The 23,537-nt window shown below is 52.3% G+C and overlaps 1 protein-coding gene across 3 annotated transcripts in view; it reads left to right on the top strand.

The window, feature by feature from the left end:
- The first annotated feature begins 9,615 nt into the window (after window positions 1-9,615).
- ZMIZ1 (zinc finger MIZ-type containing 1) overlaps window positions 9,616-23,537 on the top strand; it is a 194,800-nt gene continuing 180,878 nt past the window's right edge. For all 3 annotated transcript variants that reach the window (XM_080926445.1, XM_080926446.1, XM_080926443.1), the window contains exon 1: window positions 9,616-9,870. The gene's annotated coding sequence lies outside the window, so the exon portion shown is untranslated. The remainder of the gene's footprint in view (window positions 9,871-23,537) is intronic.

The following is a 23,537-nucleotide window of genomic DNA, read 5'->3' as shown; positions in this document are numbered from 1 at the left end:
TCCCAGCCCCAGTGCAGAACTAAGTCTCCAGCTCAAACTGGGCTGGGACTGGAGGGGAGGGGGAGATGCATCAAAAGCCAGAGTGATTAGCATCATAGAGAGCCCCTGAGGGTGAGCCTGGATTAATTCAGGATTTCACAGCACCCCTCCCCACAGCCTTCCTAGCCTCCAAGGCTCTCCCCCACCCAGAGCCTGCTTGGGTTGGGGGGAAGGGTCACTTTTTCATTCTAGGACCCCGTCACACACCTGAGACCCAGTTCTCATGGGAGGGTAAAAAGGACAGTGGTTTGGGCAGATTTACAGAGAAAAGCCAGTCCCATAGTGTTCTAGAAGCATTTGTTCTTCAAGGACTCTTTAACATACTCTATAAGGCCTGCCTTCGGGAGTCATGGATGGGCTCTCCTAAACTGGTGGGAGGAACAGGGTTCAGCATGAATCTGCCCCTTTAGAGACCAACAGAGCTGGCAAGCATTAAGCATTTAGCAACAGAAAGCAGATGAGAAAAGTTGACAGACCTGGTATTGCCACCCCAATCCAGGGTTCCTCTGGCCCTACCATCTCCTCCCTCTCCCCCAAGTACTTCCACGCACCTCTTGCCTCAAGAGCTTCCAGCTTCCATCTCCTGCCACTGACTTCGAGGTCCACTCTTCATGACTACTCTGCAGGAGAAACTAAGAAAATGGAGCGATGATCCCAATATTATTAGGTGAGCTGAGAGTCTAAGACTATGGAAGGTCAAAGAAGCTTTCAGAGAATCAGAACATTAACTTGGCCCAAGTCAGCCCAGCATCTTCACTCGATACTGTCTTCAAAAGCCCATGTACACTGTAGGACTGCTCAACAGTCTGCACAGAAATGTGAGCCTTATTCCTAGATGAACTCTGAGTCCCAAAAGGGCAATACATCACTCCACCCCATCTGTAGGCTGGGGGAAAGACGTGCAAAGGCTTGGGACATTGTAGGCACCCCAACTCTCAGCACTGACATACTGCATCAAGTTCAACAGCTGGGATTCTAAAACAGACTGTCCTGAATTCAAATCCTAGCTTTTACCCAGTATCTGAGTGACCTTGGAATTATGTAACCTGTCTGTGCCTTAAATTATTTTTTTACTTGGCTGGTTGGATCTGGGAAAGGTTCCTCAGGCTAGCATCAAATTCTTGATATTTCTTCCTCCTTCAACCTCTACAGTGTTGAGATTATGAGTGTGTGTTACTATACCTGGCACACTGTCTTCTGTTGATGGAAATAAATGAATTCCAGTGTCCCAAGCTTGGAAGGATGAAATATGTCCGAATATGTAACATCTTGGACTAAGCCCCTGTATTTTGCATTGCTATATATGTGTCTGCTATAAGTAGTATTAGAGTCTAATAATTAGCCCAAGAACAGGCATTGACACAAAGTCTATCCAGAAGACGATGGAAGTCCAGACAGGAACCGGAAAAGGGGGTTACATTTTAATCCCACTGAGTGGCCAAAACCATCTTGGAAGTGATTATCACAAGGCCTGCCTTGAAGATAAAGAAACGGAGGCTCCCAAAGGTGGTGTGAGCTCCAGAGAAGGCATATCCCTTGTGCTGGGGCTGGGATGGAAGGCCAGGTCACATGGTTCCAAAGTCCACACTTTCAACAGCCGGAGCTGCCTCTCTGTCTGGCAGGGAGATAAGCCCTGTACACAAATAGCTGTAATCCGAGGTAGAAAGTGATAAGTGTCAAAAGGGACGATAAAGGCTCTGGGAGGGTTTGAGAGGGAGGCAGGGCTGCCCAAGGCAGGAAGAGAAAGGGTGGCAGTCAACAGGAGCTTGGGAGAGTGGGTATCAGCCAGTCTGAGTGGGATCTGGGAAGAGGACAGGCAGGGTAGGTGGAGCCAGGGCACCTAAGTCTCTGTGGCCACAGTACCTACCTAGCACCTTGGCGTCACCAGGGCCCAATAAATATTTGAGAAAGGAAGGGAGTAAGGAAGAGAAGAAAGGAGGTAGGGAGGGAGAAAGGGCAGAGAGGAAGGTGCCTAATCCATCTCCACTAAGCCCAGGATCTACCTATCTCACCGGATTCAGATCAGGGTGTGAAGAGATGTGTGTGGACAGTGAGAAAGTTTATTCCATACCAGAAAGGACTTTCCAGCAAGTCAAGCTGGACCAGACTTTTCTTGGGGGCAACTCTGTGTTGTAGCCCTGCTTGTACTGGCTCAGGAATGATGGCAGTTAAACTTTCACCAACTGTGTGAACTGCTAAGCATGCAGCACCAGGCCGCTATGGTAGGACTATTTACACTAAGGGGATCAACAGATACTACGAATCAGGTTCTCCCCAGTCTGGAGAGCCAGGTGTTAAACATTTACCAGCACGCCACTGGGCAGAGGTCTGCTCTGTGAAGGAGCAAGCATTCTATCTACTCCGGAAGGGAGAGAGAGAGACAGAGAGAGAGAGAGAGACAGAGAGAGAGAGAGAGAGAGAGAGAGAGAGAGAGAGAGGGAGGGAGGGAGGGAGGGAGGGAGGGAGGCTGCTACTTCCTGGGAAGAATGAGGCTAAGGTGTTTTTGCTTAGTGAGGGGCTCAAGTCAGATGACCTGAGAAGCCCCTTTCTGCTTTCAAGTGCCCATGAGAAGTTGGGTTTAAGAAAACACTGTACCAGGATAATTACTCATGCCAGGAAATCATTAACCACTTGACCTAGAAGGTAGGTGTAGGTCAAGGACCTAGAAACCACAGGAGAAGCTATGTGCTCATGAATGTCAGGAAAACCTTCTTCAGTCCACACAGCCAGGAAGACGCAGTGCCAGGGCAGGAGTACAAGTCTCTGGGCCCTGGGCTCCTTCTGGAGTACATGGGCTGAACCTCTGGGAGCAGACCTGTCTGCATGGGGCCTGTTGGGCTGGTTTCCTCTATCAGAGTTATCAGATCGATGATGGTATCATGGTTCACATCTACCTCCTCTTTATTGGATCCCTAGACCTTAGCCCTATGTTCAACATAGCTTATTACCAATAATTATTTGCTGAATGAATCAAAGTTGCTGAGATCTTGTCTCCTGGCATTATCTGGGGCTAGGAGTGGCATCTTTTTAAACATCACCTGGGTTGGTGATGTAGAATCAAGTAATCAGGGTAAAAATCCTGACAAAATCCTGCCCCGCCCCATGTGTGTGATATTGGCCAAACCACCCAGTCATTTTCCTCTTCAAAAAAGTGAGATGTACAATCTGCCTGCCTCCTGAGACTGTTGTAACACTTACATGGGACAGAAAGTGCTCTTTACAAACTCAGAAGTGCTTTTCCCAGGGGAGGAGGGGAGCTCGAGAAGCCAGCTCTGTCAGTGGCTTCCTTGCAGACCCTAGCCAGTGACCAAAATGTTGACCTTGCAACATTGGAGTATCCTGGGTCAGACTTGTTTATGGTCTGAAAAGGTCAGAGTTTGGGTGCAAGAGGGAATGTCTCAAAAGAGATTTAAGCAAAAGGAGATGGCCATGGAGTCTTGGGGAGCCCTTTCCAAAGAGCAAATGGGTAGCTGTCTCTGCAGAGAACTGTTTGATGTGCCCTTAGGTTCTTTCCTTCCTGTGTGTGGTAGGAAATTCTCCTGTATTCACCCTAGAATTATATCAGTGTTTACAGTGATGTCATAGAAGAGAGATCTTTGCAGCACCCACAGACCTTTCTTGATAGAGTGGGGGGGCTAGCTGCCAGGGAAGGGGTCCAGCTCACCCAAGGATGCGGGTGAGTGAGGAAGGAAGCCATTATAGTGGGCAGTGGTCCTCCAGGCCTCCCAAACTGCACCTGATACTTGCAGAAGGTTTGAGGCAAGGTCTCTGGGTGGCTAGCTTTTACTCTATCTGTTTTATGCAGTGGGAACCAGATGCAGCTGGGAACAAAGCTCTGGGTTCTCTTCTTTCTTTTCTTTCATTTTAATCGAGGAGGAAAAGACATAGAATCACTGAAAAACTCAGCATCCTCAAAGCGTCTGGGACTGTGTGTCCTTCATAAAGAACATGGTCAAAGGAGCACCAAGGCAGATTGCAAAGTACAGGAATACCTGTCGCTTTGGGAGGCTCGATACTATCCCTTCTCTGTGTGATCTTGTGCAGATCCACGTTCCACCCCTGTCTGCTTTACTACAGTTTCCATGAGACCTTGCCTTCCAAGCACCTGTTTAACATTAGTGATTTTTCTTCCCTAAATATGAAAAAAGTTGGCATCTGATTTGGGCAGTCCTTCCTGGAAGTCTGGTCTCTCCGTGTCTGTCTCATATCGACACCCTACTCGACTGCTTTGTCAGCTTGCTGGGTGATAGCCTAGAGCAATGAACCATTCTACCTCTAGGGGTACCAAAAAGCATTGGGTATCAAAGAGCTCCCTGCTATGATGTGTTACACTGGCAACTGAGATTCCCAGGGCCTCAGTTTTCTTATCAGTAAAATGGAGCCATTAGTACCAATCCTCAACTCAGGTGGGGACCAGAGTTCAAGCTACTGAAGACCTGACCCATAGCAGGAACTTCACAAGCAGTTGCTATGGTCACACAGATATGGGGACAGTCTGGCAGCGTTCAGGGATGGAGATGACGTAGGCATTTGGGCTGGTGATATTATCAGAGTAGGCTCCTGAGCAGGTGGCTGCAGATGTGGACTGGAACGCTGCGATGGGTGTGTCTTGGGAGACAAAAGGAGCTCATGCAAACGCACGCAACACAAGGAGTTGTATGTGTGAGATGGTGGCTCTCCTGGAAGGCACTGAGCACGGGGAGTGTGAAGGCAGGTTAGGGCCGGAGAGTGTGAAAAGCATGCACATGTGAGATGTCAGGCCTGAGGACTTTCACAGGGTAAGGGTGCTGCAGGACAGATGCAGGAAGTGGCTGTGCTCCACCCTTGGCACACCGCCGCTGTCTCCCCAGCTGTCCTTCACACACCAGCCCCAGCCTGCTGCTTGGCAGCGGAGCTCTAGCTGTAGGGAGAAGGTGCTGCTGCAGGAAGTGTGGCCCAGGGAAGGGCACCTCCTCCCTCTGTAGCTCATCTTAGTCACCCACTCAAGTGCCATGGTGAGGATCAGAGGATGGCAAGACAAAATGACACTTCCTAACTGGGTATACGATGGCTCACAGCTGCATTCAACAAACGCAGAACCCTTGAGTTCAAAGGCCAGTCCGGACTATGCGGCAAGACCTTGTCTCAACGTGTCCCCAGCCTCCCAAGAAACCAATACACATGAGTCCTAGATGGCCATAGTACCCGGGATCTTCCTCTGGCACATCAGTTTCCTAGTGTTCAGAGAACAGAGGGGAATCTAGCTGGAGCATAGAGGCTCTGTGCTAGAGGGTACAGGCTTTCTGTGTTAGATCAACAATCTATTCCTAAAAGATATATATGCACAAGAGGTAGGCAGGACCCAAAGGTTCCTGGTCCACCACAGGTGAAGACAAATTATGTTGCTGTTACTCACCGTCCAGGAAGGGCTGAGACAGACAGTGATCAGTGCCTAGCAGGTGGCTGCTTAAGTCTGCCCCCCCCCAAGCAACTTCAAAGGTCCCCTCATCTGTGTCACCCCTGGTAATGAGATGAGCACAGGGGGCAGCCAGACCTGGAAACCTACCCCGGAGCGGCCAGGCAACCTCAGTGCTCTTCCATCAGCCTGGAGATGGCCGATTGCAGATATGGAAGGAAGGAGAGCAGTGAGTTCCCTATCACACACCTTTTGGCTCCAGAGCAGAGAGGCAGGAACTGACACCTTTATGCCTGCTCATGCCTCAACCAACTGATGGCAGCCTGGTCCAGAGGCCGTACTCACTGCATGCTACATAGATCCTCCCATCACTGCTTCCCTCTTGGCCCTCGGACTTCCTGCTTCCTAGGACTCAGGCTCAGGCCCTGCCTTAGCAGTGGCCCTCTTCCTCAGTCTTGATGGTTCCATCAGGGTAGGAAACTGGAGGCACTTAAACCTGCTAGAAAGGTGGGTGTAAGGTGAGCCTGCATTGCACAGTGCACACTCCGGTGGGTACTGAAGCTGTCTTTTGAGCCACAGGGAATACAGGAACCTACATTGACTGGACAGAGTGTACTTTCCCATCTCTCCGTTTCAACCCCGGCCTACTGTTTGCTGGAGCTGAAGGTTGGGAATTCAGGGCCTACACAACAGCAAGGCTCTGTCAATGTTATGAGATCATAGCCTTCAGTTTATAGAGGGCCCAAAAAGGAAGAACAATTTGCCTAGGGCTACACAGAACTTCTGGATGAGAATAGAGCGGGGTTGGCTAACAGGAAGTTAACAAGAACTTCATGAAGGCCTGAGCCCCTTCGGAGGGGCTAGTGATGTCCCTAACTGCAGGCAGTAAGTGACTGTCATGATGTCCTCACTCAGCACACAGTAGGCACTAAATAAGCCATCCCTTCTAGGATTCCAGAGGGAGCCAAGAAGGGCCTGGGGATCCCAGCGCTTGGGGCATGGGGTCTTCACAAGAGGCCTGAGTGTGGTTTCTCAGATTTATTGTCCTTAAGGTGTCATGCTTGGTGGGTGGGGAAGACAGGAAGCAAAGTCATCTCTGTCCTGATAGACTCCCCTATTTTCTGCTGCTACTTCTGGATTTCCAGGCTAGAAATAAGGGGTCTGGGGGCTCATCGTTGGTAAAGGCTGCCAAACCTGAGGACCTGAGTTCAATCCCCAGGACCTACACTGGTGGAAGGAGAGAACTGATTCCCCAAAGTTGTCCTCTGACCTTCATGTGTATCCCTCCCCTCAAATAAATAACTACATGTGATTTTTTTTTTAAAGAAAGGGGGTGGGGCCTTCTGGGCAGGAGCTTTTGAACATGAATGTTCACCAGAGGTCATCATTTTCTCTACTTCCTGGAGCTCTGGCGACTTACGGATTTGGAGAAAGATTGACAGGGCTGAGTGCCATGACTTAGGTTGCCATCAAGGGAACAGGAATTGGCCCTGGTGTTGGTTGGGGCTATTGCATTTCAAGGCTGATAGGGGCTTTGGTGGGGGGGGGGGGATGGAGGTGGCCTCCTGGGTGTGCCAATGCTGTGACTGAGAGCATGCCTGTGGCTCCCTTCAGCAAACGGATTTCTCATCTTACAAGTCCAGCTTTCCAGGATTTCTCAGACTACCCTCCTCAACCTGGGCCACCCACAGGCTTGGGGGGGAGGGTGCATGGGGAGAGGGAAGTCCTCATTTTCTTGGAAATGTACTGGGATCAGGCCATTCCAGTGTCCCTAGAGGTCTGGAAGTGATTTCATGCCACCCACTTTCCCCGGGGATACTCAGCTGCCACCTGTGGGTGGGTAGTGGGGCAAGTTGCTAACAGTTCATCCCGTGTGACAGGTCTGAGGACTGAGGCCAGAAAGAAGCACCGCCCCTACCCCACCCCCACCCGCACCCGAGAGTACAGGAGTCTGAATTTGCCTCGGGAAAGGTAGTTTCCCCGCACCCAGACACCCTTGCCCCATGTCCCTGTGGACCTGAGCTGCAGTCTGCCCTCAGGAATTTCAGGCTGAGTTCACCGCTGCCAGACAGTCACGGCTTTGAGAATGGATTCAAAGCTGGTAAACACATTTTGCTTTCTTGTCTTGGTGATGGAAGAAGTGATCTCTCTGGCCCTGAAGGAGTTCAAGCCGAGGTCAGATCAGCCAGCCCTCTGGAGGATATTCTAAACTGGGGGTCTGTGTTGGGGGGAGTTCTCCGGCCAGCTCCCCTGTTGGCCCGCGGTGCGCTACGATCACCACCCAAGAGGCTCAGGACTCGCGAGTCTGCGTGGCACGTCTGCGCTCCCATGCGGACCTCGTCAATCAAACTGCCGCCAGGGCGAGGCCAAGACTTCATCCGCCGGCCCCAGGCCCTGAGAAAGACCCCCGCCCGGGCTGCCAGCCCGAGCCCGCCCCCAGCCGTGTCATTGTTCTCTGACGTCACGCGGCGGCTCCTCCCCTCTCCCCCCCACCTTTCCTCCCCACCTCCGGTTCCCCCGGCTGGCGGCCAAGCAGCCTCCGACGACCCGGCAGTGCAGGGCTCCCCCCGCGGCCCAGCCGGGGCTGCGCCCCCTTGCGCTCTTCCCAACTTGCCTTTGTTATTCCAGCTCCCTTCCTCGCCTCGCCTCCGACACTGTGGCTGCCTGCAAAAAGCGGAACACGGACTCATCGCCACACCTGGAGTCCCTTGCGGGCTCCGGCCCAAGCCTCCCCCGCCTGCCCTGAAGGGGGAGTGCGAGTGCGCGCGCGCGCGCGTGTGTGTGTTCAGCCTAGACTCCTGCTATCTTTAGGACTAGAGTACCTCTAATCAGGAGGCGGGTGGGGTTGAGGAAGGGATGTGGAAGAGTAAGGGGAACATGTGTGTGGTATCTGTACGCTAACGTGTGATGTAGCGCACGGGGAATGCCTCATGTTTTGTTTGGCTTTTTTAAACGTACCGGGGATGGTGTACAGCGATATTTGTGTGTACAACTTTATGACTTCAGGTGCACGGGCATATCTGGGATGCAAAGTGTGTGTACAAGTGTGTGTAGGGGTCATGCGTGCTATGAGGAGTATGCTTGCCTTACTGCAAGGTAGGAGCAAACCTGTGCGCCGTTTGTGTAGGAGTTTTTGTGTGAGTGGCTGTGGACGTGAGCCAAAGGGAGTGCGCACTTGGGTACATTTGGGGGCGGGTCTGCAAGGGGAACCCCCGCGAGTGGGCGCACCTAACTGTGCTTCGTGAGTGCCCTTCGCCACTACAGGAGTGGAACCCAGCCCTGGGCTATGAACTGGGTTGGATTATCTCCACCTCTGCAAAGCTGGAGCGCTCGGCTCGCATCGCCCCAGGCGCTCCCTACCAGGCACTAAGGCGATCCTGCCCTAAACTTTAAGTAGCAGTGTGGACTTGAGGTTACCTCTGCATCCCTCGCTCCTTCTCTTATGTCAATGGAAGCGCACTTCAGCCTTCCCCTACGTCACCCATGGTAGTGAAGGTTAGGGTCCTCTCACCCTCTCCCTGTCACCCCGTTTTAGGAATAATCCGAAAGTCTCTCCGGAAGCTCAGCACACCACGTCTCATTAGCAACCCAGCCACCCCAATTCAGATAGCTGACAGCACCTGAGACCCCAGTGCACTCCTGCAGGGGACCAGCAGAAAGCGGGGTACGCCTTCTGGCGGTAATTTTGCTCCTACCAATGTGGTTCTTTCTTAGGCACATCAGTCTCCCCCCTTCAAACTTATGAGATGGGGGGGTGGCGTTAAAGATCAGCGAAGGGAGGCGAGAGGAGGGACGATAGTGAACAAGCAGCATAGGAGGGTGAGGGTGGCGCGGAGCCTAATAGGGTCCGGAAGAGAGCAGAGACCTGGGTACAGGGAAGAGAGGGAGGAAAAGAAGGGAAAAGAGAGAGGCAAAAAGGAAAGGAAAGAGAAAGGGAGAGCGCAGCTAGCGCGCAGTTGGAGAGCGAACCAAGGCAAGCAGAGCTGCGCGCTGGAGGCGCGGCGCTCCGCTCCCGCCCCTACTCCGTGCCGGCTTTTGCGGGAGGCCGGCGGCGCGGGGCCCTTTGGAAATAGAATAGCCAATGTAATCTGACACTTCAACTTGCTCGGCTCTGGGCGAGTTGATTCACTTACTCACCCCCTAACGCCGAGTTCCTTTTCACTGTCTGTGGACATTAAAAAAGCGAGCGGCAGCGGCGGGCGCCCGGGAGAGCAAGCGGCTGGCCGGGCGAGCAGCGATCGGGCCGTAGAGCAAGCGAGCAGCGCCCGCGCAGCGCGCTGACCCTAGCGCCGGCCGGTGAGGAGCGAGAGCGGGAGTCGGAGTCGGAACCGAGTGGATCTCCACGCTCTCCTGCGCTCCTCCGGGCTCCAGCCTACCCTACACGGCGGTGGCGGCGGCGCGTCCTCCAGCGGTGGCAGTGGTGCTCGCAGCACCCGGTAAGTTTGGGGACAGAGCCAAGCGCCCGTTAGCTCCGAGGCTTCCACCCGCTCCCGGCGGATCGTCGGGGTGCGAGCGCCGGCTACTGTACCAGGGCTTACCGCTTAAAGGTTTAGCTCCGTCCGGGCGAGAGAAGCCAGCCGCTCGGGCTCGGCGCGCTGCTCTGGCCGCCGGGGGCGGAGGCCCTGGCCACCAGCGAACACCCAGCTTATGTAGAGCGGCTCCGGGTGAGCGCGGGGACCCTGGGGTTTTCGGGTGTACGGGGCGCTGGTGCGGTTGTGCGCGCGGACTCGGTGCCCGCCTCCTGCCGGCGCGCCTCCAGCAGTCGCTCCGAACAGTCGGGGGCCGGCCGGGATACGGATTCGGAGGAGGGAAGAGAGGACCGTGGAAGGACTGGCTGGGTCTCCCTTGCCTCTTTTGGAAAGATGTGAAGTTGTGCTCCTGTGTGCGTAGGAAAATCGCCGGGAAGGCGCTGGATTCTAGGGTAGCCAGGGTTGGTGTTAAGTTGTGCCTCCGAATTTCTATGGAGAACACACTTTTGTACATGGGAGATGGGGGCGCGGTTAAGTTGTTTGGGGGGAGAATAGCCCAGGGAAACGCGGCGCGTGGCTGAAGGTGGACACGTTGAGGATATGTGTCCAGGCTTCTCGTTCGGGCTTCGGAAGCCAAAGGGGCTTTCAGGCCAACGCCTGGCCGGGGCTGCCCCAGTCGTGAGGCGAGCCCAAGGGGAAGATGTGTGTGTGTGTGTGTGTGTGTGTGTGTGTGTGTGTGTTCGTGTTCTGTGTGTGTGTGTGTGTGCGCGCGCGCGCGCGTTGCAAATACGAAAGTAATTTCCCCGTGTTCTTTCTTCCTCTCTGTCTCCGGCGGCGGTGGCCCCGGGGAGTGGGAGGCCGACCCGGGAGGAGGTTGGGGGGTCGGGCCGGAGCTGAAGCTCGGTCGGGATTGTGGGAGGGAAGCTCTGAAAGCTTGTTTCACATTCCTGGCGTCAAGGCCAGGGGGAAAACAGTGGGGAACACGGTCTCGGTGTCGCGGTGCAGGCTGCGGGATCGCGTCGCTCCCTGGCCGGGGACATCTGTCCAGGAAGCTGGCCAGGAGGGGAGAGGGCGCGTGCAGAGGGCAGGCTCTCCGCCCTGGAGCGGTGGGGGCGCGGGAGAGGGGCGGTCTCCTCTCCCGGCCATTGTGCGCCAGCAGATTTTCACGGGAGACTGCCCCGAAGCCGCGGGAGAAGGCCAGGAGCCGGCCACAGCCTTGGGTTTAAAAGACACTCCAGGAATGTAAACAACCCGGGCGGGAGGGCTAGCGGACGGGAGCGAGCCAGGACTGCGGGCCTGGGCCCCCCACCCTCCCCCGGGGACAGCGGATCGGCGCGGCTACTCTGCCCTTCCTTCTACCTGCCGAAAACTTTTCCTTTCTCTGGTTTATAGTTCAACCTTGTGCCTCCAGTTCGGAGCAGGGTGAAGGGCCTCTCCCACAGCCCGGGTTCAAGGAACCTGGCATCCCGCACCCGATCCGGGAGCCCTGAAAGCCCCGGCGGCCAGATCTCTGCTTCGATGCCGAGAGCTCGGTTAACGTCTGCCCCGGGAACTGCAGCTTCTCGGACTGGCAGTGCTAAGAGTAACTGGGGCTTGGAGCCTGCCCGCCTGGATTGCTTGCTCGCTTTCTCCCGCCCTCCTTCCCGCGGCTCCTTCCCCCGCTCTCCCCCTTCCCCTTTCCCCTGACTGCTTTTCCAATGCCCTGACATGAGGGAGGAAGATTTAACTTGGCAGCCCAAACAAATGTTCTCTGAGATCTCCAAGAAGCTGGCTGGCGGCTGGGCTGGCGGGGTGAGTGCACCGCTCGGCCAGCCTTTCCCTCCTCTCTGCACTGCCAGGGACATTTGGAGCCCCGTGGGTGGACAGCCCCGGGCATGGACAGTGGGGACCAACCCCCGGGATTTGGAAGGGCGGTCAGTGGGCTGTGCCTGTGGAAGCCCCTGCCTTGGCGCTACATAGAGAGAGCCATTGGCTCCAGCTGCCTCCTGGTGCCAATGGTTTTCTTGAGCAACAGTTTACCTCTGCTGCAACCTGGGAACTGGGCCTGGTAGACCATAGGGTTAACTAGTGCAGTCTCCTCCCTCCCTCGTGGGTGTGAGGACAGGCTGGTTACACAGGGCAGGGCAGGAGGCCAGAGGCTGTTCCCAGAGGTGCCTGGTTTTGCTTATTATTGTTTTTTTTTTTTTTTTTTTTTTTTTTTTTTTGAAGGTACAGATAAAGGGATGGTGACTGGGGCTGGAGAAACAGGCAACTTGGCTGCTGGTGAATTCCGGCCTGCCTCCCAATGCTTGTGCAGTGACTGGAGTGTGGAAGAGTTGCCTGTGAGCAACTCTGAGGGAGCAAGCTCCTGGCCTTTCTTATCGGGGTGGTTTTTTAAGAGGTCCAAAGAAGGGGGAATTCCTGGCCCCTGAGTGGAGGCATAGGGCTTGTGAACACCCGGGAGCCTTGCGCTGACCTTTCCCTCTTCAAGAAGAGGATGTGGAAACACCAGCACCAAACAAAAGGCACATTGAAAGCCCTATCTATCTGCCTAGGAGTGTGTATGGCTGGCTAGGAGTGCTTTCGGAGGGAGATGGTGTTGTCCTCTGAGTTTTATGGTTTTGGTTGTTTTGTTTTTCTCCGAAGGACAGAAGCATCTCCAGCCCAGGAGTCACACGGTTAGGAGACCTAGTTTTCTCATATGAATCAGAAATTTAGACTTGGGAACTTGGTGACTGGGGCTGGGGGAGGAGCTATAGAGTTTCCAAGACTTGAGCTGCGGTTGTAAGAATTTCTGAGTACTGCTCACAGACTCACAGAGGGGACTGGGCTTATGAAAAAAAGTTTGAATAAATAGCCTTGTCTGTGCAGAAACGGCTGCTGGCTTCTTTGTGGGGACAAAATGTTCTTTTTTTTTTTCATTCTAAGGAGAAGTGTGTGTGTGGGGGGGAATCCAGGGCAAATGACGAAAGACCTAGAAGCTGGGGTTTGGCTCAACAACCCCCCCTCCTGCACACACACTACACACACACACACACACACACACACACACACACATGCTACACACACACACACACACACACACACACACACACACACACACACCACTTTTCTAGCCACAACAATCTCACATTTTCATCCCTGGCTACTGTTTAGATGAGCCGACATGGCCCAGTGGTCCACAGGTTCACTCCCACCAGAAGCTGGTATGACCCAGCTGAGAAGATCCACAAACTTGAGGTTTGACTATGTCCTCAGAGTCTGGGGCCAAGAGGACCATGTGTGGGAAGCTTGGATACCTAGCTCCAGGTTCATTGGGTAGTTTTAACCAAAGTCTTTGGGTAAAACATAGTAAGAAACCTGTTCAGCAGTGGGTTAATTTGGGGAACCATCTGTAGGTATGGTGGCGTGATACCAGCAAGTAGGGCCTGCCGCATAGTGACTGGGTCCCATAAATTTTCATTCACAACTGCTCCCATGGGTCCTTGCCTGGCCCCTGCCTCTCTCGAATCTTTATGAGATTCCTAGGGTTTTGTGTAGATAACAAAGGCCACTGCCCTAATTACCCCTGACCCTGACCCTGTGGCTGCAGTTTCTCCTGGTGACTGCTGGATCCTCTCAGCAGGACACAGTGGCCTCTACCCAGGTCCTCTCTGGGGGTGAGGGTATCTTTGTTCTGAAGCTACCCTGAGGCTGGGGTTGTGCCAGCCCACCTGGGTGCATGAAGCCTAGCCTGGAAGCTTCAGTAATAAGTCTGAAGTTAGGCTATCTCTCAGGGACGCAACACAGAGCAAATCTACCATAGACACTAGATAGGGGGAAAGAAAAGCATTTCAGGGGGCTGTAGCTTACTAACTGTGTGGGCCAGGAGGTCACTCTGCTGGGCCTCATTCTCCTGATTTGTAAAACGGGTTGAAGCCCAGAACTCCTATCATTCCATGGTTGCTGGGAGGATGGGGCTGATACAAACATTTGAGTCTTCATCCTGAAATTTAGGCAGACTCTGGTTCAGAATAGACCTACGACAGAGGGTCAGATTGGGGGTAAGAGAGGCTGGAAATCTTTTCTAGAGGTTGCTCCTTTATCCTTACCTCCCCGTTAGCTGACAGCTCACTGTTCAGCCTCAGCCTATGTGCTCCCTGTGATAGGGTGCTCAGCGCCTTTGGGTAGCATCTATGCTCAGTGCTCAGCTGTGAGTTAATGACATGCCTTCTAGGAAAGCCATACCCCCTGATGAATCCTGACTTTGGGCTTAAGATGCTTTGGCCTCTCCCAACCACAGACTCATTTTCCCTTAATGACCATGAGGTGCGAGTCCTGTAGGATATGTCTGTATCATATCATAATGTAATGATATGTGTACATGGGGGACAGGGCGCACCCCTCTCTTGCCTGTGCCCAGCCTTATTGTGATGAGAGAAGTTCAGGGAAGGATCTGCCCAAGAGGTTCTTTTCCATTGGCTCTAAGGTCCCAGGCTTGCCTCTTGACACTTTCTTTCCTGCACAATTGCCTTTGACCTGGGAGGAGCTGCGTAGTGAGGGTAGGGTCAGGTCAGAGACCCAGGATTGACTATTCATGTGTTTAATGAGAATCTACAGAGCAAAGACAGTGGCCCACGAGACCCAGAACTATGCAAGACACTCTTAGGAGCTTTTGTCCAGCAAGGGCAGAAAGACAAGTCCAAATAAATAATTACCCACCAGCCTCTGGCTGCCTGCCATGTACACGTGAGAAAGGGCGTGACCACAGCCCCTTCCTTTGCTTGGTAAGGTCCATCTAGAATCGTTTTTTGTTTTTTTGTTTTTTGTTTTTGTTTTTTTTTTTTTTTTTCAAACTTGTTTGATCCCATGAAAACATTGTCAGCTACTGTATGGAATTACTTTTATTTAACAGAGAAGGAAACAAGCTCAGAGAGAGGCCAAAAGGTTGTGCCTAAGCCAGGACTCAACTCCAGGCCCTACAGATTCCTACATCACAGTGCATTGAGCAATAGCCCCAACTATGCTGGGATGTGACACAGAAACTTGTGTGGGCCCCAGGGGGTAGCGTTCTCTCCCTCTCTCTCCTTCTTTCTCTCCCTCCCTCCGTCCCATCTAGACCTTATACTGAACCTCAGATGCTACCTGCTTAGGTGAATGTATGCACCACGTTCAGCTCTGCCTGGCCCTGGAGGAGGAAGCAAGATTGTCCCTGGGCTGATATGGTTTCTATAGATACAGAGTATGACTCAAACTGCCCCTCCTCTGGCTGAGTCAGTCTCCGACACTATGTAGGGTGGCCGCCCTCTAGGGCCCCTGGATTCTCCCTCTCCTCCACATGGTCACCATTCTTGCATCTGGTTTTCTGGAGACTAACTGACTGTCACTTTTTGATGCCCAGCTTTGGCTGGTGGGGTTGTGGACAGTGGGTAACTAGGCAGGCAGAGATGGTACCTCCCCAGGAAGTCTGACCTGGCCTGGTCTGGCCAGGCACACCTGTGCAGGTAATGACTGTAGCCCCAAGGGCCGGGAGCCTGCCCCTCCCATCAGGCCCAGCTGCCAGGGTTACTACAGGATTGTGCTGGGGGAGGCTGGGGTGTCTAAGCTAATTAGATTTCTTAGATTTCAACGCTCCCCTAATCCTGTTAGCCTTGATATAATTGTAACCACTTCAAGGTTTTGGCCATGGCAGGCTGTTGAAGACAGACGGTGTGTGGAGACTCTGCTTTGCCCACCCTAGACAGCAGGTTGGGGATAGGGACTCTTGGGCAGTGGTGGGGTGTGTGTTGGGGGTGTGGGGTGTTTTTCTATAGCATGTCTGTCAGAACAGATATGTCCTTCCAAAGATCTCCTAGGTCAAAATTCTTGTCAGAACCAATGGAGAAGCTGGGGAAGCTGAGAATGAAGAGTAACATGGAATGACAGGGGCTTCAGTAACTAGAATAGCTTATTCTTGGGACCATTAGAGTGGGCTTTGGACCTCCAGGAGCTATGAACCTTCCTGAGATACCTGTCCCCAGGCTGTTGAGGGGTGGACTTGTTTCCCTATTAGTGGATCCACATGCCTCTCTCCCTTCCCCTACAGCACACATGCAGATGTGCACACATGTTCATCTCTGCCTGTCTCTGCCCCCTCGCCCTCAGATATGGGGGAGTTCGATTTTTTTTTCCCATCAGTTTTTCCCCATATGTCAAACTCTACACAGACCAGGACATGGCCAAGCCACTGATGGTGAGACTTTCAGAATAGTTCTTTTGTGCTTTCAATGGCCCCTTGTCCAAAATTCCTTTGGGGTGTCTGGCTTGAATTGAAACTGCTCACAATAAGGGATTTCTCTGTGGTCTACAGAACCTTTCCCTGCCTGGAGGCTCCCCCTAAACCCAAAAAAGCTCACCCTATATTCTTAGCTGTGGACCATAGGAAAAAACACCCCTTCTACCTCAGAACTCCCTTCTCTGGGTTTGAACTCCTAAGCTATAGAGTTGGGGAGGGGACTGTCTGTCTTTTTCTAGCCCAGGAAAATGGAACCTTAGAAAGCAATGATTAACTTCACCTAAGGTTAGCAGCACACAGAACTGAACTAAACTCAGAAGCTGGGCTCTGGCAGTTCGTGGGTTTCATTAGACATTTACTGAACATCTACTGTTAGCCAGTCTTCAGTGCATCTCAAAAACAGCTGTTAGTAACCTAGTTCAGGGGCCCAGCTGGATTGAGGAAGGGTAGAAGTGACCCTTGAGTTTGTCTTAAGGACAGTCTCTAAACCTCTTGTAGTACACAAGCTTAGTGTGTGCATGCGTGTTTATGTCTGAAGGTTGAGAATGCAATCCTGGTTGTTGTGAGAGAAATCAAACCAAGTTCTTCTTGAGAGAGTCTAAGCTCTCGGGCACCAAGGTTTCCTCCCCTCCGGTCCCCCAACCTTTACATGCTGACTTTGAGCTTTTATGGCTGATGGCTCCTCTGCCTACTGTTGGTTCCTCTCTGGACAAGGAAGCAGGGCTGGAACCTGCTGGCTCCACCCTAAGAGTCACCTGTGTCAGGTCCAGGTGACAGCTGCTGGAGGAAAAAGGGACCTGGCTCAGGATGCAATTGTCTGGACTTTGCCTTGGCCCCGAGGTTCCTGCCCAATCCCTCACCCTGCACCCTGAGTGGACCTTGTCCTCAGCTCAGAACACCATTCCAACAACCGGCTTGGCAGACAGCTTAGCCCAGGAACAGAGAGAATCAGGAGCTCTCTGGAAAGAGTCTTGACTTTTTCTCTTGGTTTTTGAACGTGCAGGAGTCCTTTCAGAGTCTCTCTTTGTCCCTTTGGATGGGAGAAGGGGATGGAAGTCGAATCCCAGAGGGGTTCAGGGACAGGCACTAGGTCCACCAAGATGGCTATTCTACAGCAGGCTGTCAGAGCAAGGAAGCTGGGGAGGGGCTGGTTCAGGTGGAGAGGATTGTGTGTCATTGAAGTTGCTATTGTTTACACACTTAAAATCATTTACTTAATCCCCCTCTGACTCCCTGCTTTAGACTGTGTGTGTGTGTGTCTGTGTGTGTGTTTAATGTCTGTGTCTGAGTGTATATGTGTGTGTATGTGTATGTATATATATATATATATATATATATATATATATATATCTGTTGTATGTGTATGTGTATATATCTGTGTGTGTATGCAAGTCTGTCTGTATGGTGTATGTTTGTGTATGTGTGTGCGTGTCTGTGTGCGTGTCTGTGTCTGAGTATATATGTGTGTGTATGTGTATATATCTGTATGTATGCAACTCTGTATGTCGGGGGGGGGTGGTGGCAATGTGCTTCAGTGTGTTTGTGTTTCTCACCAGGACCTTAACTGACCAGTGATTAGGCCACATGACCAGTGAACCTCAGGGACCTTCCTATCTCTGCCTCCCAGCTCTGGGATTGTAAGAGTGCACCACTACACTTGGCTTTTTACATGGGTCCTGGATATTGAACCAGTCTTTATACTTGCTTGGGCAACTGCTTCAGGGACTGAGACACCCGTCTCTCCAGCCTCTTTCAGGATTTTTCTCTGGCTGTCTGGAGTCTGTTCTCAACTGCACCTTTTATATTTGACATCTCTGACCTTGGCCTCCATGTTAGAGTTATTCATGCTCTAACAATCACTAACCCACAGTCCTCCCAACAGGTTAAGAGGCCAGAGAGTGTTCAGTGCCGGGTCTGTGGCAAGTGTTTAAGGAATGGCAGCCTTAGTCACTGTCATGAGTGCCCTCCCAAAGTCTTACCTCCAATGTACCAATTGCTCAAGGTCAAACTGACTCAGAACTTGACTCAGAACCAACCAAAGCTTTCCGATGCCTTGTCTGTAGGGCCTTCTAAAGCATGAGAGGGGTGTCTATCCTCTCATAGAGGCAATAATAACCCAAAGACTAATAATAAGAATCCAAAGACATTTCAACTCCACCTACCAAGAGGCCTGGTGCCCCTGGAGAATGTTCTAAGTCTGGCTTCTGTCTGATAGCCTTGTTTTCCCTTCTACAAACTGAGCATCTGTGAAGGGGGACAGAGAATGGCACCTTTGGTTATGCATAGACCCCTCTGAGCTTCAGTGTCATTACCCACCAATCATGAACTGGGATGATATCACAGCATCCTTATTCGAGTTGATGAGGTAGCACAATACACCCCCCCACCCCGAAACTGTCAACCTACTTCTCCTGAGAGGAATTCCTAGAGTAAAGAGCACACAGGCTTATTCTTAAGTCCCGCATCTCCTGGAGAGATGGTCCACAGCTTGATTCAATGTGGACATCTTGGAACAGTATCAGAAGGATGCTCTTGCCCACAAAGCTAGAGTCCTTGGCCATGAGAGGAATAGCTGAATGTGTCTTGAAGCTCCTCTTGGCTACATTCCAGCTCTGTGTGTAACCTCTGCCTCCAGAGGACATTGTCTTTAGATGCCTGCTTCTTATCCGGCTCGGGCTCAGCATTTTACTGGCGAGAAAAACAAAGTTGAAGAAAGAAAGGAGACTTGACTAAAGTCCCTAATGAAAGGGGCTTCCTGAGACAGATTACCTGGCCCCGGATCCAGTGGCCCTAGGAATGTAGGATGAATAGTTGTAGATATGGCCTTCTGGAATAGGCTAGTGTCCCTGGGAGACAGTCCTATCTCCTGCTGCATGGCATGTACTGTGTCTGAATTCAGGAGGATTAGGTGGGAAGAAGTTCCCCCAACTCTTTCTCCAAGGAAGGCAGCAGACCAGGTAGAGTTTATGTGGCTCCCTGAGAGGACACCCAGCCCTCAGAAGAGCTTCCCACCATGACGCCGTGAGGTGGCCTTCTCTGGGGACATGCTTTACATGCAGAGAGGCAGTTTGGGTAGGGCCTCAAAGAAGGCTGTGACCCCCCATCTGCCACTGTGGTTAACACATTATTTCCCTGGTTCACAGACTTTATGTTTCTGACTTTCAGGACTTTGGGAAGGGTCTGGGTGGCTGTCAGGGAAAGGAAGCTGCTCATTGACCTTCAGCCTCTCTACTCACTGTGCACGGGCCACGGGAGCCCCAGCGCCTCACTGTGTCATAGATCCTGGGAGAAGGACTGAAAATTCAGGGGGAATTCTAGTTTTGTTATGATGTGGGCTGTGGAGCTATGAACTCAGCCTCCACTGGATCCCCTTACTGAAGGTTGAGCCTTCAGTGCCCCTACCCAGCCTGAGGTGACTTTGAATTTCTGCTGTTTCTTGTACAGCCGGGCTGGTCTCTTCATGCAAGGGCGGGCCTGCTTGGAGGGTTTGAATCCTTTCAGGCCTCAGAATTCTTGAGTTTTCTGACTTGAATGGTTTCTCTCTTTGCCTGCTCCCTTACAGTGCCTAGGCTTCATGGCGTGGTCTATACCATTCCCAGACTCCACATACCTATTCCCAGTATTCCTGGGACATTTGGTTCCCAAGTCCTTGAGGTATCTTGGCAGCCACATCCTGCATAGATACATATCCTATGTAAGACATCCGCACTGTGTTGCGTGTGGTCTTGTGCACCTCCGGGAGTGGGCTGTTCTTTACTACCCAGCGGTTCCTTCCAGCTGAAGTCCCGTGTTCCATGGAGTTTTAGAAGGGTTTCTGGGGCCCAGTTCCCATCCCAGAACCATGAAGACTCCAGGACTCACGCATCTTTTTTACACAGCCTAGGTCCTCCTCAGCTGAATCTAAGGCAGGATGGAAAAAACAGAATAGGCTGCCTGGATGAGATGGCTTTCTTTTGGCCCCAAATTTCTAAGTTAGGGTTAATATCGCTGTGAAAAAACATAACCAAAGCACTCTGGGGAAGAAAGGTTATTTCCTCCTACAGCTGGTTGTCCACCTTCCAGGAAATACAGGGCGAGAACTCGGTGCAGCGCCCTGAAGGCTAAAACTGATGCACGTAGACTGCTGTGCACGGGCTTGCTCTTTGGGCCTTGCTCAGCTGGCTTTCTTAGCACACCCAGGTCCACCAGCCCAGTGATGGTCGAGCCCACAACCAGCTGGGTCCCTCCCACAACAACCACTAATTAAGAAAATGCACTACAGGTGTATTTGCAGGTTGATCTTCTGGAGGTATTTTCTTAATGGTGAGCTCCTCTTCCCAAATGACTCCTGCTTGGGTTAGGTTGAAATAAAACCAGCCAGTGCACTGGGCCTTCTTCTTTTCTTTGCATCCTGTCATCTTGAAGACATCAGGCTGGATGGAGAAGTGGCACACTCAGGTCGTGGGATGTGGAAGTGGCTAGGGAGGCAGATTGTTGGGACACAGGGGGGAAGAAAGTAGCTGGCATTCGCTGAGCAAGCAGGATCCTGTAACGGGTGCTTTGGGAGGTGGCTTTGTCTTTCTGGCTCTTCCTATCACGTTCATTCAGCACTAAGAAGTGGAGCCCTATCCAGGGAGGTGGGGGCAGGATGGACGTGAGAAGTGTGTCCTCTCTAGCCAGCCTCCCACTGGCACTTGCTTGAGTCCAGCTTGTCCCTGACTCCCCACAGCCATCTTCCAGGCCCATCCTACCCAAACACGCTCAGGCTCCAAAGCCCGGGGCTCTCCGTAAGAAGCCCTGGGTTTGGAATGAGAGCTTTGGCACTGCTTTCTGCTGTGGTATCCCTTGTGGCTGTTAGGGACATCAGACAGGAGGCCCTACCCTTGTCAGGTGTTATGCAGTGTCACTATGTCAGACAGATAGAGTATTATTACCACATGCATCAGTAATAACGTCAGCCCAGAACAGGCCAACCCTTCATTTACCTACAGTGTCTAAACCAGAGGGACAGGTCACTAGCTGAACTGGAACCTAGGTATCCCAACCATGCAGCACGTGGCTGTTCCTACACAAGCCTTCCACTGGAGTGAGTAAGGCTCAGGTACAGGGACCTTTATGGCTGTCAACAGGGTTGCTATGCTGTTTGGGATTTCTGCTTTGTCTCACAGACCTCTGGGTCCTAAGCCCCAGACCCTGCTCTCTAGAGCTGTTTGACCTGGTATTTATCCATTATGGTGTCTGGGACACTGTTGTCCCTTGTTTACGGCCTGGCCATGTCTGCCATTCTCTGGCAAGATACTTTTTTTCCAGTACATATGGGGCTGTCTTTTATTTTCAAGTTGTCACTTAGAGTAGAGCCAGGGCCCCCAGAAACCGTTGCCACCCTCTGAAACTCTTTGCCCACATGTCTGGCCTATTTGGCCACAAAAAAAAAAAAAAAAAAAAAAAAAAAAAAGTTGCTTTGTCCTAGATCCCCGTTTTGGATTTGTTGTTGCCGTGTCAGGTGACATGACCCCTCCCAGGACCCACAGATCCAGAAGTGATAAAGGGGAACCTGTCTCTCTCACCCTCCTTCTTCCCTCTTTCCAGGTAGGGAACTGAGGCCCAGAGAGGGGAAGCAAGATTAGCAAGATGCTGGGTGCTCCTACCCCAGCAGCCTGGCCTCCGTGTGCCTCCGTCCTCTACTCTGAGGCTGGCCTTATCCCTGCCGGACCAAGTGCCCGCGGGATGAGGACCACAAGCAGAGCTGCAGCTTCTGTGTAGTTCTTAAGGTTCGTAAAGTCACTTAGGCCTGCTTCTCTGGGACAGTTAAGGAACACCTCTCACCAGCCTGAGAGCTAGGCTAGGGATTTTGTCCAGTTCCCACTCCTCTTTCCCCCAGGAGATGGGTGGTTATCTAGAATCCCTAAGGAGGGTTGTCACGCTACTGTACCTACTCTGCCACCACACCCATCAAACACTAGGAATTGAGAAGTGCCATAGGCACCTGGTTCACACTTTGGGTTTTGGTCTCCGGCTTCCTTTTCTTCCATTGCTCATCCCTTCACGCCCTCCACTTTCTGTGCTGAGTACTAGTTCCCCCTCCGCTGTCCTCTCTCCCTCCCCTCCCTCTTTCCTTCATAGTACTAAGGATGGAACCCGGAGCTTTATCCATGTAGGCAAGCGCTCTACCACTGAAGTTCTCTCCCTGCCCTTTTGAGACCTTGTGAGGTTTCAGGCCTGTAGCTGAGGATGCCTTGAACTCCCAACCCTCCGGATGCTGCTGAGATTCCAGGCAGGTACCATCACATGTAAATTATTCAAGGTTAAGGCTCAAACCCAGAGTTTTGTGTCTTCAGCTACATCCTAATCCCTGTTAATTACTTGCTTGGAGGAAAGATCTCGCTTAGTTGCCCAAGCTGACCTTGAACTCACTCTCTACAGTACAGGTGGGGCCTTTCACTTCCCTTTCACCTGTCCCAGCCTCCCAAGCAGCTGAGCCACCAGGCATACATGGCAGCTTTCTAATGCGTGAGGCACCTCAAGCCCAGAGCCTTGACATTTTCTCTAGTCTCTTCATTCAGTCTGGCGAACTCCTATTCATCCCTAAAAAGCCAGGTCAAAAGCTGTACCCCTGAGCTTGTCCCCTGAGATTATCAGATGCTGGAAAGGTTCCCCCTCCTTCCTCCCCTCTGCGCTCTGTCGTAGCTGCTTGCTATCATCCTAGGCTGGGCTGGGACTGGGCCTCACTTCACACCCCCTCTTTCCGCCTGTGTCCTCACAGGTTGGCCCAGGGCCGGCACAGAGGAGGTAACGAAAACATTTCAGTGTATTCCTGGAGCAGTAGCTGGTTACTATGGAAACAAGGAAGTGTTGCAACTTCCTGAACTTGAGGTTGGGGTCAGAGAAGGCAGCTCTGTCCTGGTTCCATGAGATGGGCCCAGGATGACAGCCCTGGGGTTCTTCCTAACTCCAAGTCTGTCAGAGGCTCTTTCCAGCCTCTGAGCCTCAGTTTACCCTCCAGGAAAATGTAGACATGGGGGTGTGCTTAGCTTGCAGTCTTAACTTAATCTGTCTTCCCATGTGACAGATGGTCCCTTTGCCGTCTTCAGGCCTCAGTTTCCCCACTTTGCTCATCTATTTCCCTAAAAAGATACTTCATCCAGTGTGTAGGCCCAAGTGTCTGTAACCTGATTGCCCTTGCCTGCACCCTGAGACTGCGGGGACACAAAGAGGGAAGTCCCCAGCCAGGGCTGCAGAGAGCTGAGCACGAGGTAGGTGGAGGGGTTGTCAGCAAACCAGGCCAGCTGACTCTGGTCTAAGCCAGCACATGCCCTGGGTCACTTTCCTTCATTCTGAAAGTGGCCTGAGCCAGTGTGGATCAGGGTGGCCCTTGACTTTACTGAACACTACCAGCTTTGCCTCCTGGTGTCACACTATGTCG

Source organism: Micromys minutus (genome assembly GCF_963924665.1).
Source record: "Micromys minutus genome assembly, chromosome: 12".
NCBI classification, from domain to species: Eukaryota; Metazoa; Chordata; class Mammalia; order Rodentia; family Muridae; genus Micromys; species Micromys minutus.
This window is presented reverse-complemented; position numbering and strand designations above follow the sequence as displayed.